This window comes from Rhincodon typus, chromosome 6 (genome assembly GCF_021869965.1).
Source record: "Rhincodon typus isolate 14 chromosome 6, sRhiTyp1.1, whole genome shotgun sequence".
NCBI lineage: Eukaryota > Metazoa > Chordata > Chondrichthyes > Orectolobiformes > Rhincodontidae > Rhincodon > Rhincodon typus.
In genome coordinates, this window is record NC_063337.1 from 9,038,414 (window position 1) to 9,049,644 (window position 11,231).

Here is an 11,231-nt window from a genome sequence, read left to right on the forward strand (position 1 = left end):
ACACCTGGTTATCTTAGTAGCTATATAATCTCTTTTATCCTGATGCTGATTGGGGGATTATTTCATTGCATTAGAGGCATGATTGAACCACAATGTTAATCGATTAGTCTGAAAATTAAATGCTCCGTCCAGAATTCACTTCGCCTGAGGAAGGAGCAGCACTCCAAAAGCTTGTGATTTCAAATAAACCTGTTGGGCTATAACCTGGTGTTGTGTGACTTCTGGCTTTGTCCACCCAGTCCAACACCGACACCTCCACATCATGACATCCTGAATTGCCATCTGATGGCATTGTGGGTCAGGGGTTAGCCATGCTGCCTCAGAGTGCCGGGGACCTGGGCTCAATTCTGAACTAGGGTGACTGTCTGGGTGAGATTCCTCCCAAAAATTTGCAGATTAGGTAGAGTGGTCATGCTAAGTTGTCCCACAGTGTGCAGGCTAGGGGTTTTAGCCATGGGAATTGGGCAGGGGGCGTGTACCTGAATGGGATGCTCTTTAGAGAGTTGGTGTGGATTTGATGGGCTGAGTGGCCTGCCCTTGCATTGTAGGGATCCAAGAGTTTGTTATGAACACAACACCCATTTGGTGCTTGTTTTCATCTCTTTACAAAATAAAATTCTTTGTATTTTTACTGGACTTGGTGAACAATATGGACTATTCCCCTGTTTGCTCATGTTCATATCCAGGTGGAAACCATTCACTTTTTTTTTAAAAGAAGAGCAAATATGGAGCTTTCTATTTCAAAGAGCTGACACTGACCTTCAACGCTGTCGTTACTTTTACACAATATAAAATTATGACTGAAATTATGCTGGAGCACATCAATTGATTACTTTTATGAGACAGATTTTTAATTGAGGATCTTGGGATTCCCCATTTACAGCTAGACTTGTCAAACACTCTTGTATTGCTTTAATATCTAGCCTGAAGAATAACATTATGCTGATCAAATGTAACTATGCATTTAAGCTTCAGTGATAAAGTGCCTGAGAGATTCTGTCTCTGTTGTAGGTTCGACTATCTTTATTCTTTCTGACTCTTTTTTAACTTTTCTCCTGAGCGTTCACTGTAGAAATTTATAAAATTTTAACATGATGGGTTACCAATTTACCCAATGGGCTGGGTAAATGCAGGAAGGGTGTTTTCAATGTTTGGGGAATCCAGAACAAGGGGTCACAGTTTAAAGATACAGGGTAGTCAATTTACAACTGAGATGGGGAGAAATGTCTTCACCCAGAGAGTGGGGAGCCTGTGGAATTATCTGCCATGGAAAGCGGTTGAGGCCAAAACATTGAATATTTCAAAAAAGGAGTTAGATATAGTTCTTAGGGCTAAAGGGATCAAAGGGTATGAAATCAGGAACAGGGTACTGAGTTGAATGATCAGCCATGATTAAATTAAGTGTTAAAGCAGGCTCAAAGGCTTTAATAGCCTGCTCCTGCACCTATTTTCTCTGTTTCTATGATTGAAGAGCTCTGAGATGAAGAGGGATCTGGTTGTCTTCATTCATGAATCATAGAAGTTTAGTGTACAGGTACAGCATGCAATAAACAAAGCGATTAGAGTCATTTCGTAAGGGGCATTGAATTGGAGGTTATGTGGGACCCTGGTGAGACCACATCTAGAATACTGTTTACAATATTGGTCACCCTATTGAAAGGAGAATGTAAATCCACTGGAGGAAGTTCAAAGGAGGTTTACCAGACCAGTTCCAGGGATGTGTGTCAGAGATAACACAGTGTGGAGCTGGAGGAATCTCCAGGAATGTGTGTGTTTTCTTAGGAAGAAAGGTTAGACAGCCTCAGACTACTCACTGAAGTTCAGAAAGTTAAGAGGTGACTTGATTGAAACATGTACAATCCTGAAGTGCCTCATCAGGAAAGCTGTTGAGAGGATGTTTCCTTTATTGGAGAAGCTAGAACTAGGGGTTACTGTTTAAAAGTAAGGGGTCACTCATTTAAAACAGAGTTGAGGCAGAGGGTTGCGAATCTTTGGAGTATTTGAAGATTGAGTGGCTAGTGGCATATTATCCTGGTTATCTCAGTTTGCTGGATAACTGGTTTATATGATACAAAATCACGCCAAAAGTATGGTTTCAATTCCTGAAGTGGCTGTGGTTCCTATGAAGAACACTCCTCCTTTGAAATTGATAAAGAGTTTTCAAAGAAATCTAGATAGGTTAAGTGAGTAAGGGAAAAAGTATGGACTTGTCCATTTTAGCAGGAAGAATAGAAAAGCAGCATATCATTTAAGTGAAGGGAAATTGCAGAACCCAGCAGCCATGTTATTCCATTGAAAACGGCCTTGAACAGCTGACTGTATGGCACCAGGGTTATAAAGTAAATAGTTTTTAAAATTGCTTGGAAAATTGATTTTATTTATTGAATTTTCTTTTAAGAGAAGAAAAGGAGTTACAATATTTTTACAGATAACCATTCATTTTAATTATCTGTTGTTGGGTAAATTTGATATGTATTAATTTGTCAACATTATGCTATTATCGATTAACGAAAGGAAAACGATGTTTGATTTGTCACTATGGCAACACTGTGTCAAAATAACAGTGAAGAAAAGACGGAAAACTATTCGGAGCAAGAAGTAATTATAGCAAAATAATCTAAACAGTCTGCAGCTACCATCTCTAGTCTTGTATAATGCAATTAGTACAAATTGATCAAATCATTCAATGCTCCTTCAAATGTGTTGTTGTACCTCACAAAGCTTGGCTGAAGTCCCATCTCTTCTCTAAGCTTTGAAGAGCAGGGTAATTTTCCAAGACGCTCGCCTCAACCAAAACCATCTCATTAATTTTATTTATCGCCCTGTAGGCCTACACAACAATAGTCACTTCGCTCCAAATGTAATTGATCATGTGAAGTGCTTTGAGGCAAGAGATGGCAAGGCATTATGTAACAAAAAAATATTATCAGTAGCTTAGCAGTACAGAGATTGATCATTGCTGAAAAGAGAGATGTTTTGCTGAAGCTTTTCATCTTGCATTCATCAGGACAACACGCAAGAATGCTAAATTTCAACAATCACATCAACTTGAAGTAAAAGTGCTTTGGTCGGCATGCCATCTCTAATTGGCCAAGACATTGCCATGACCAAAACAATGGGAGACGTTCGATTTTCCAAGCTCTGTAATGGCTGCTCTAATAACTATCTAAGTCGAGCTTCTATTGTGGCTTATTCATGCTTGTAAGAAGTGATGTGTATTCTTACAATGGGACTCATTCTGTGCAAACAAATAGATTATGTTCAGGACTTGTAACTTTGTTGAATTACCCAGAAGCTTGAAGAGTGCAGGGTCTTGCTGCTTCCGATATTTTCTAATCAACCTATTCAGAGATGTTATTGCACAGTAGGTGGGACTTGTACCCAGGCCTCCTGGCCCAGAGGCAGAAACACAACGACTGCGCTACAAAATCTGAACCATGTACAGGTCTCTACCACTCCTGTGTAGCATTCAGGATGTGAAGTGTGGAGATATTGTCTATTGAACTAATTCAGAGGTGTTATAAGACCATAAGAAATAGAAATATAAGGAGGCATTTAAGCCCCTTGTCCTGTTCCACCATTCAATATGTTCATGGCTGATCCAAATCCCCATAACCCTTGATTCCCTGATTGATCAAGAGTCAATTTACCTTAACCTTAAATATACACAAGGACTCTACCTCCACAGCTCTCTGAGGCAAGGATTTCTAAAGACTCATAAGCTCCAAGCTCAGAGATAGGATCACTACCACAATGGAATAACCATTTATTTGCAGTAAAATTGGGTCTGATAGAATAAAGTCAGGAGCTACAAGGGTCCTTAATGAGTCACTTGTTACTCTGAAGCCTCAAAAAAAAATTACATTTTGTTTTATACCTGATTGAGCACACAATTCCCCAAAGCCAATGCTATGCTTTTGCAGAATTGTCGCTGCTGCACCACAGGAAATACACAAACTAATTTGTGCAGGACAAGGAAGTCCCTTAAACAGCAATGAAACATGTGGCCAAGTGAGTTATTTCGGTGATACACTGCACATGCTGGAAATCTCAACTAAGCAATCGTTTTAGTAAAGGCCATTGATCTGGAACATTAACGCTGATTCTCTCTCCATGGATACCGCCTGACCTGCTGACTACTTCCAATACTTTCTATTCTATTTTGGTGGTGTTGGCTAAGGGTTTGATATTGTCAGAATTCCTTTGTTCTCCTTAGTGGGAGAAACAGGGGGGAGAAACAGGGTGGCAGAATCTGTGGGGCACAAACAGAACAGGAGAAACAGACAGAAAGAAACATCGGGACTGAAACAGAGGGGGTGAAAGAGCAGGGAGAAACAGATGAGCAGTTTTCCATTCTCCTGCCCGTATAAGAGAAACTAGACTGCCACCATTCCCAAAGTGGAAGCCAGAGATGTAACCTCCTCCACCTCTCCATCTTGGTCACCAGTCAACAACATCTCAGAGCATACTTCCTGGGCAGGCAAGCCATCCACCATGATCATTCTGTCAGCAAAACTTGGTGCCAACTTCCTTCTGCCCAACTTATCAATTAACAGGAATTGTGATGGTCAGGTACAGACTGCCAACGCTTGACTATGTGCCTGGCTAGCCTTTAAAGATGGCAGTAGTATCTGGAACCACAAGAGGCCCCAGCCATGGTACGACCTCCACCGGTGACGAGTAGGAGAATATAACCAATGGGGTACAGAGAGATGTGTTGCGCTAGTGAATTTGGGAGGATGGCACGAGAAAACTCACTTGGACTCCCGGAGACAAACCCCCCCATGAAATGCACACTCAGCTAATTTCTGGTAAAATTCAGCCTCATGCCCATATACTTTTACACAACAATAGCGTTACTGAGACAAGCTTTCAATTTGAGATTGTTTAGTTGAGCTCAAGCCATTCCTGTGTCGAGCCCCAGACCATGAGGCTGGTCCTCTGAATTATTAATCACGTGATATTACCACCAGACCATCATCTCCCCTGTATGCATGTGCCAAAGCTAGATAGATTCCCCTGGCAGTTAACTTGCTTTCGTTATTGAAAAACCGACAGTCTCCTCATAAATACACAAACCAGAGTTTGAGGGGATTATCTGATCTTTATCAAGATTGTGGATCCTAACCTGTGATATTCTATTTTAGTGTAGATTGAAAGTTTGAAAATGGGCTTGTGGATCCAGATGGAAGAGGCTTATCAATCAAACATGAAGCAGATTCCACACGACATGACTCTTAACAAGGAGGTCAAACCTGGAGAAGGAAATACCTAAAATGCAGAATGTCTACGCACCAATGACAATCTCTAAGTCACCCAAAGGCCCCTTCAAAGGAGCAATAATTAGATGAGATTTGTCATCGAACCATAAAAGGAGGACAGGTGACCAAAGTTTGGTCAAGGAGGAAGTTACATTTTTTTTACAAACAACTTACACAGGAGTGAGAGAGAGAGACGGAGAGGGAATTCTAGCGTGGCAGGAGTCACAATTCACAAAAGTTTTATGACCCAGAACGAGACCATTTGACCCATTGTGTCTAAACCAGCTCTCCAAATGAACATCATGACTCAGTGCCATTCTCCTGCTGTTTCCCCGTGACCTTGCGTATTGTTTCTGTTTAAGAAATTCCTCTGCTGAACCTGCCTCCACCACCTTCCAGACAGTGCATTCCAGAACTGAACCACTTGCTGTGTGAAAAAGTTTCTCTGCACCTCACATTCGCTTCCTCTGCAAATCACTTCAAATCTGTGCCTTTTTGTTCTTGATCATAAGACAATAAGACCATAAGATATAGGAGCAAAAATTAGGCCATTCGACCCATTGAGTCTGCTCCACCATTCAATCATGGTTGATAAGTTTCTCAATCCCATTCTTCCGCTTTCTCCCCATAACCCTTGATCCCCTTGATAATCAAGAACCTATCTATCTCAGTCTTAAATGTAATCAATGACCTGGCCTCCACAGCCTTCTGTGGCAGTGAATTCCATAGATTCACCATTCTCTGGCTGAAGAGGTTCCTCGTTATCTCTGTTCTAAACTCTAAGGCTGTGCTGTCGGGCCCTAGTCTCTCCTACCAATGGAAACATCTTCCCAACATCCACCCTGCCCAGGCCATTCAGTGTTTTGTAAATTTCAATTAGATCCCCCCAAACCTTCTAAACTCCATCGAGTACAGACCCAGAGTCCTCAAACAATGCTTATATGTTAAGCTTCTCATTTCTGGGACCATTCTCGTGAACCTCCTCTGAACCCACTCCAGGGCCAGTACGTCTTTCCTGAGATATGGGGCCAAACCTGTGCACAATACTCTAAACGTGGCCTGACCAGAGCCTTATAGAGCCTCAGAAGTACATCCTTGCTTTTATATTCAAGTCCTCTCAAAATAAATGCCAAAGTTGCATTTGCCTTCCTAACTATCAACTCAACCTCCAAGTTTACCTTGAGAGAATCTTGGACTAGAATTCCCAAGTCTTTTTGCACTTCAGATTTCCGAATTTTCTCCCCATTTTGAAAATAGTCCATTCTTCTATTCTTCTTACCAAAGTGCATGACCTCACACTTTCCCACGTTGTACTCCATCTGCCATTTCTTTGCCCACTCTCCCAAACTGTCCAAATCCTTCTGCAGCCTCCTCGCATCCTCAATACTACCTGTACCTCCACCTATCTTCGTATTGTCTGCAAACTTAGCCAGAATGCCCACAGTTCCTTCATCGAGATCATTAATGTACAAAGTGAAAAGTTGTGGTCCCAGCACTGACCCTTGCAGAACACCACTTGTCATCGGCTGCCATCCTGAGAAAGACCCTTTTATCCCCACTCTTGGCTTTCTGCCAGACAGCCAATCTTCTATCCATGCTAGCACCTTGCCTCTAACATCATGGGCCCTTATCTTACTCAGCAGTCTCCTGTGTGACACCTTATCAAAGGCCTTCTTGAAGGCCAGGTAGATAACATCCATTGGCTCTCCTTGGTCTAACCTACTCATTACTTCCTCAAAAAATTCTAACACATTTGTTCGACATGACCTCCCTTTGATGAAACCGAGCTGACTTTGCCCTATCTTACCATGCACTTCCTTCACAATGGACTCTAAAATCTTACCCATGACCAAGGTCAGGCTCATTGGTCTGTAATTTCCCATACTACTTTTTTAAACAGGGGGGTTACATTAGTGATTTTCTAGTCCTCTGGGACCCTCCCTGACTCTAGCAATTCTTGAAAGATCACCACTAATGCCTCCAATATCTCTGGGATGTAGTCCATCTGGTCATGGAATCTCTACAGTGTCGAAGCAGGCCATTCAGCCCATCAAGTCCACACTGCCCCTCCAAAGAGCATCCCACCCAAACCCAACCCCTGCCCTATTCCTGCATTTCCCACCCTAGATACTATGGGCAATCCACCCTAACCTGCACATCTTTGGACTGTGGGAGGAAACCCACATCGATGCAGGGAGAATGTGCAAACTCCACACAGACAGTCACCTGAGGGTGGAATTGAACCTGGGTCCCTGGCACTGTGAGGCAGCAGTGCTAACCACTGAGGCACTGTGCCACCACAGGGCCAGCTTCTACCTTCTTCCACCTTCTCCTTGGTGATGGCCACCATACTCAGCTCTGCCCCCGAATCTCTCAAATTTTTAGAATATTACTCGTGTCTTCCACTGTGAAGAGTGAAGTGAAGTAATTATTCAGTTCCTCAGCCATTTCCTTGTTCCCCACTTCAGTGTAATTTTCCAGTGGTCTAATGTCCACTTTTCCCTCTCTTTTGCCCTTTATCTATCTAAGGAAACTCTTACAGTCTCCATTTATATTACTGGCTAGCTTACCCTCATATTTAATCTTCTCCCTCCTTATTTTTTTTTTTGTTGCCCTTTGTTCGTCTTTGTAAGCTTCCCAATCCTCTGGTTTCCCACTGCCCTTCACCACATTATATGCTTTCTCTTTTGCTTTTATGCTGTCCCTGACTTCCTCAGTCAGCCATGGTTGCCTCATCCTCCCTGTACCATGCTTCTTTTTCTGAGGGATGAATTTTTGCTGCGTCTCCTGAATCACTCCCAGAAACTCCTGCAATTGCTGTTCTTCCCTGCTAGGATCCACTCCCAGTCAATTTTGCCCAGCTCCTCTCTCATGCCTCTGCAATTGCTTTTATTCAGCTTTAATACCATTACCTCTGATTCCATCTTCTCCCTCTCAAATTACAGAGTTAATTAAATCATATTATGATCACTACCTCCTAAGGGTTCCTTCACCTGAAGCTCCCTTACCCAGTCTACCTCAGGAGATGATGGCCCAGTGGTATTATTGCTGGACTATTAATCCAGAGACGCATATAATGTTCTGGGGACCTGGGTTCAAATCCCGCATTGGTAGATGGTGGAATTTGAATTCAATAAATATCTGGAATTAAGAATCTAATGATGACCATGAATTCATTGATGATTGCCAGGGGAAAAACCTATGTGGTTCGCTAATGTCCTTTAGGGAAGGAAACTGCCATCCTTACCTGGTCTGGGCTGCATGTGACTCCAGACCCACAGCGATGTGGTTGACTCTGAACTGTCCTCTTGGCAATTAGGGATGGGCAATAAATACTGCCTGGTCAGCGATGCCCTCATCCCGTGAATGAATAAAGGTAAAAAAAAAACCCTAAATCCAGTATTGCCTGTGGGCTCCACCATAAGCTGCTCCAAAATGCCAACTTGTAGTTATTCCACAAATTCCTTTTCTTGCAATTCACTACCAACCTGATTTTCCCAGTCCACCTGCATTTTGAAATCCCCCATGATCACCGTAACTTTGCCTTTCTTACACACCTTCTCTATCTCCTGGTGTATCTTGCGTCCCAACTCCTGACTACTGTTTGGAGGCCTGTACGTAATTCCAACTGTGGTTTTTTTTTTACCTCTGCAGTTCCTCAACTCTACCCACACAGATTCTATACCATCTGACCCTACTTCATTTTTTATTATTGATTTAATTTCATTTCTTATTAATAAGGCAACCTAACACCCTTTGCCCACCTGCCCATCTTTTCGATAAGGTGTATATCCTTGGATATTCAGCTTCCAATCCTGATCCCCTTGCAGTCATGTCTCTGTAATGCCCACCATGTCATATCTGCCAATTTCGACCTGTGCCACAAGATCATTTACCTTCTTTCTTATACTACATGCATTCAGATATAACACCTTCAGTCCTGTATTAACTGTCCCTCTTTTCATTGTCACCTGTTGATCTAATGTGCTTGAAGTTTGATTCCTAACCCTTTCCAAATATTCTGTTCTATTTGTGTCTGTGCTGGAGACTTTAATAACTTCTCCTGACTTCTCCTTTCCTGTCATTTTTTTCATATTTTTCCATCTACCCTTATAGATGTTAACCTGTTGCTTTGTTCCCCACTGGGTGAAGTTTTACCCTTCTCTTGCTTCCCATTTTCTAGTTTCAAGTCCTGTTGACCAGCCTATTCACCCTTTTCGCAAGAACATTGATCCCAGCTCAGTTCAGGTGGAGGCTATCCCAGCAGTACAAATCCCTCCTTTTATAAGTGGGAACAGTTTCTCGGTATCTATCCCCCTGGATGCTGAAATGATGGAATCGGATTTGGAATAAGACCAGAATGGGTGGAATGCAGATAGACCAGTTGTAGGGCTAGAAGGCTTTGCAAGACATTGGTAAGGCCACATTTGGAAGTATTGCGTATAATTCTGGTCGCCCTGCAATAGGAAGGACGTTGTTAAACTAGAAAGGGTACAGAAAAAAATAAACAACGATGTTGCCGGGAATGGAGAGTTTGAGTTATAAGAAGAGGCTGGATAGACTGGGACTTTTTTCCCCTGGAGTGCTGGAGTCTGAGAATTGACCTTATAAGGGTTTATAAAATCAAGCAGGTCATAGATAAGGCAAATAGCCAAGGTCTTTTTCCAAGGGTAGAAGAGTCCAGAACAAGAGGTCATAGGTTTAATGTGAGGAGGAAAGACTTAAAAAGGTCCCAAGGGCAACCTTTTCACACAGAGGATGGTGTGTGTATGGAATGAACTGCCAGAGGAAAGGATGGAGGCTGGTACAATTACAACATTTAAAAGACATTTGGACAGGAATATGAATAGGAAGGATTGAGACGGTTAAGGGCCAAACTCAGGCATATGGGACTGGTTCAGTTTAGGAAACCTGAGTGGCATGGACATGTTGGACCAAAGGGTCTGTTTCTGTGCTGTATAACTCTGTGACTCAGAGATAGAAAGGGAGTGAGAGGCCATGCTAGGAGCTGGAAACAAGAAGGAGTGGATTAAAATTGAGGGCCATACATAGGCAGGGACATAACCAGGAGTTGATTTTTCCAAAGTTTAATCTAATGAATCCCCTGTCACTTCATGTGACTTTGATAGCTGTCAACCTATCAGATTTTCCATTCAGATGCAATTTAAAGTTTGGGATCCAATTGGTCTCAGAAAGACGATTACATCTAGGAGTCTAGGATGAGGTGAAACGTGTAGCGCTGGTCACTTTTGAAGTTTTCATGGAAATGTCACAGCCAGCAAGACCAGTTCAGTCCTTGGGAGAGAAAGCTTAAAACAGCATGGGGTGGCACGGTGGCTCAGTGGTTAGCACTGCTGCCTCACAGCACCAGGGACCTAGGTTCAATTCTACCTCGGCTGACTGTCTGTGTGAAGTTTGCATATTCTCCCCATGTCTGTGTGGGTTTCCTGCGGCTGCTCCAGTTTCCTCCCACAGTCCAAAGATGTGCCGGTTAGGTGGATTGGCCATGTTAAATTGCTTGAAGTATTCAGGGATGTATAGATTAGGTATGTTATTGGGGGATGGGTCTGGGTGGGATGTTCTGAGGGTTGGTGTGGACTTGTTGGGCCGAAGGGCCTGTTTCCACACTGTAGGGATTCTATGATTCTATGAACTTCTATAATGATACATCTTCCCAGGAATTGGAGCATCAATTTCAAACATGAACACGTTGATGATGAGCCTGTCTCCACTGTTAAACTTGGAGGAATTCAAAACTAGAACAATCGCTTATTTTCTTTTATTTTTGGTCTTGACCTTTCTTTTTTTCTCTTTGAAGTCTGACAAAGGGAAGAATTTACAGGGAAGCCCAGTCATTAGCAATTGCTGGTAGATTAAGAATGAATTATATTAAAGAAACGAACACGTCTAATGATCTGAGATAACAAGGTATAGAGCTGGATGAACACAGCAGGCCAAGCAGCATCAGAG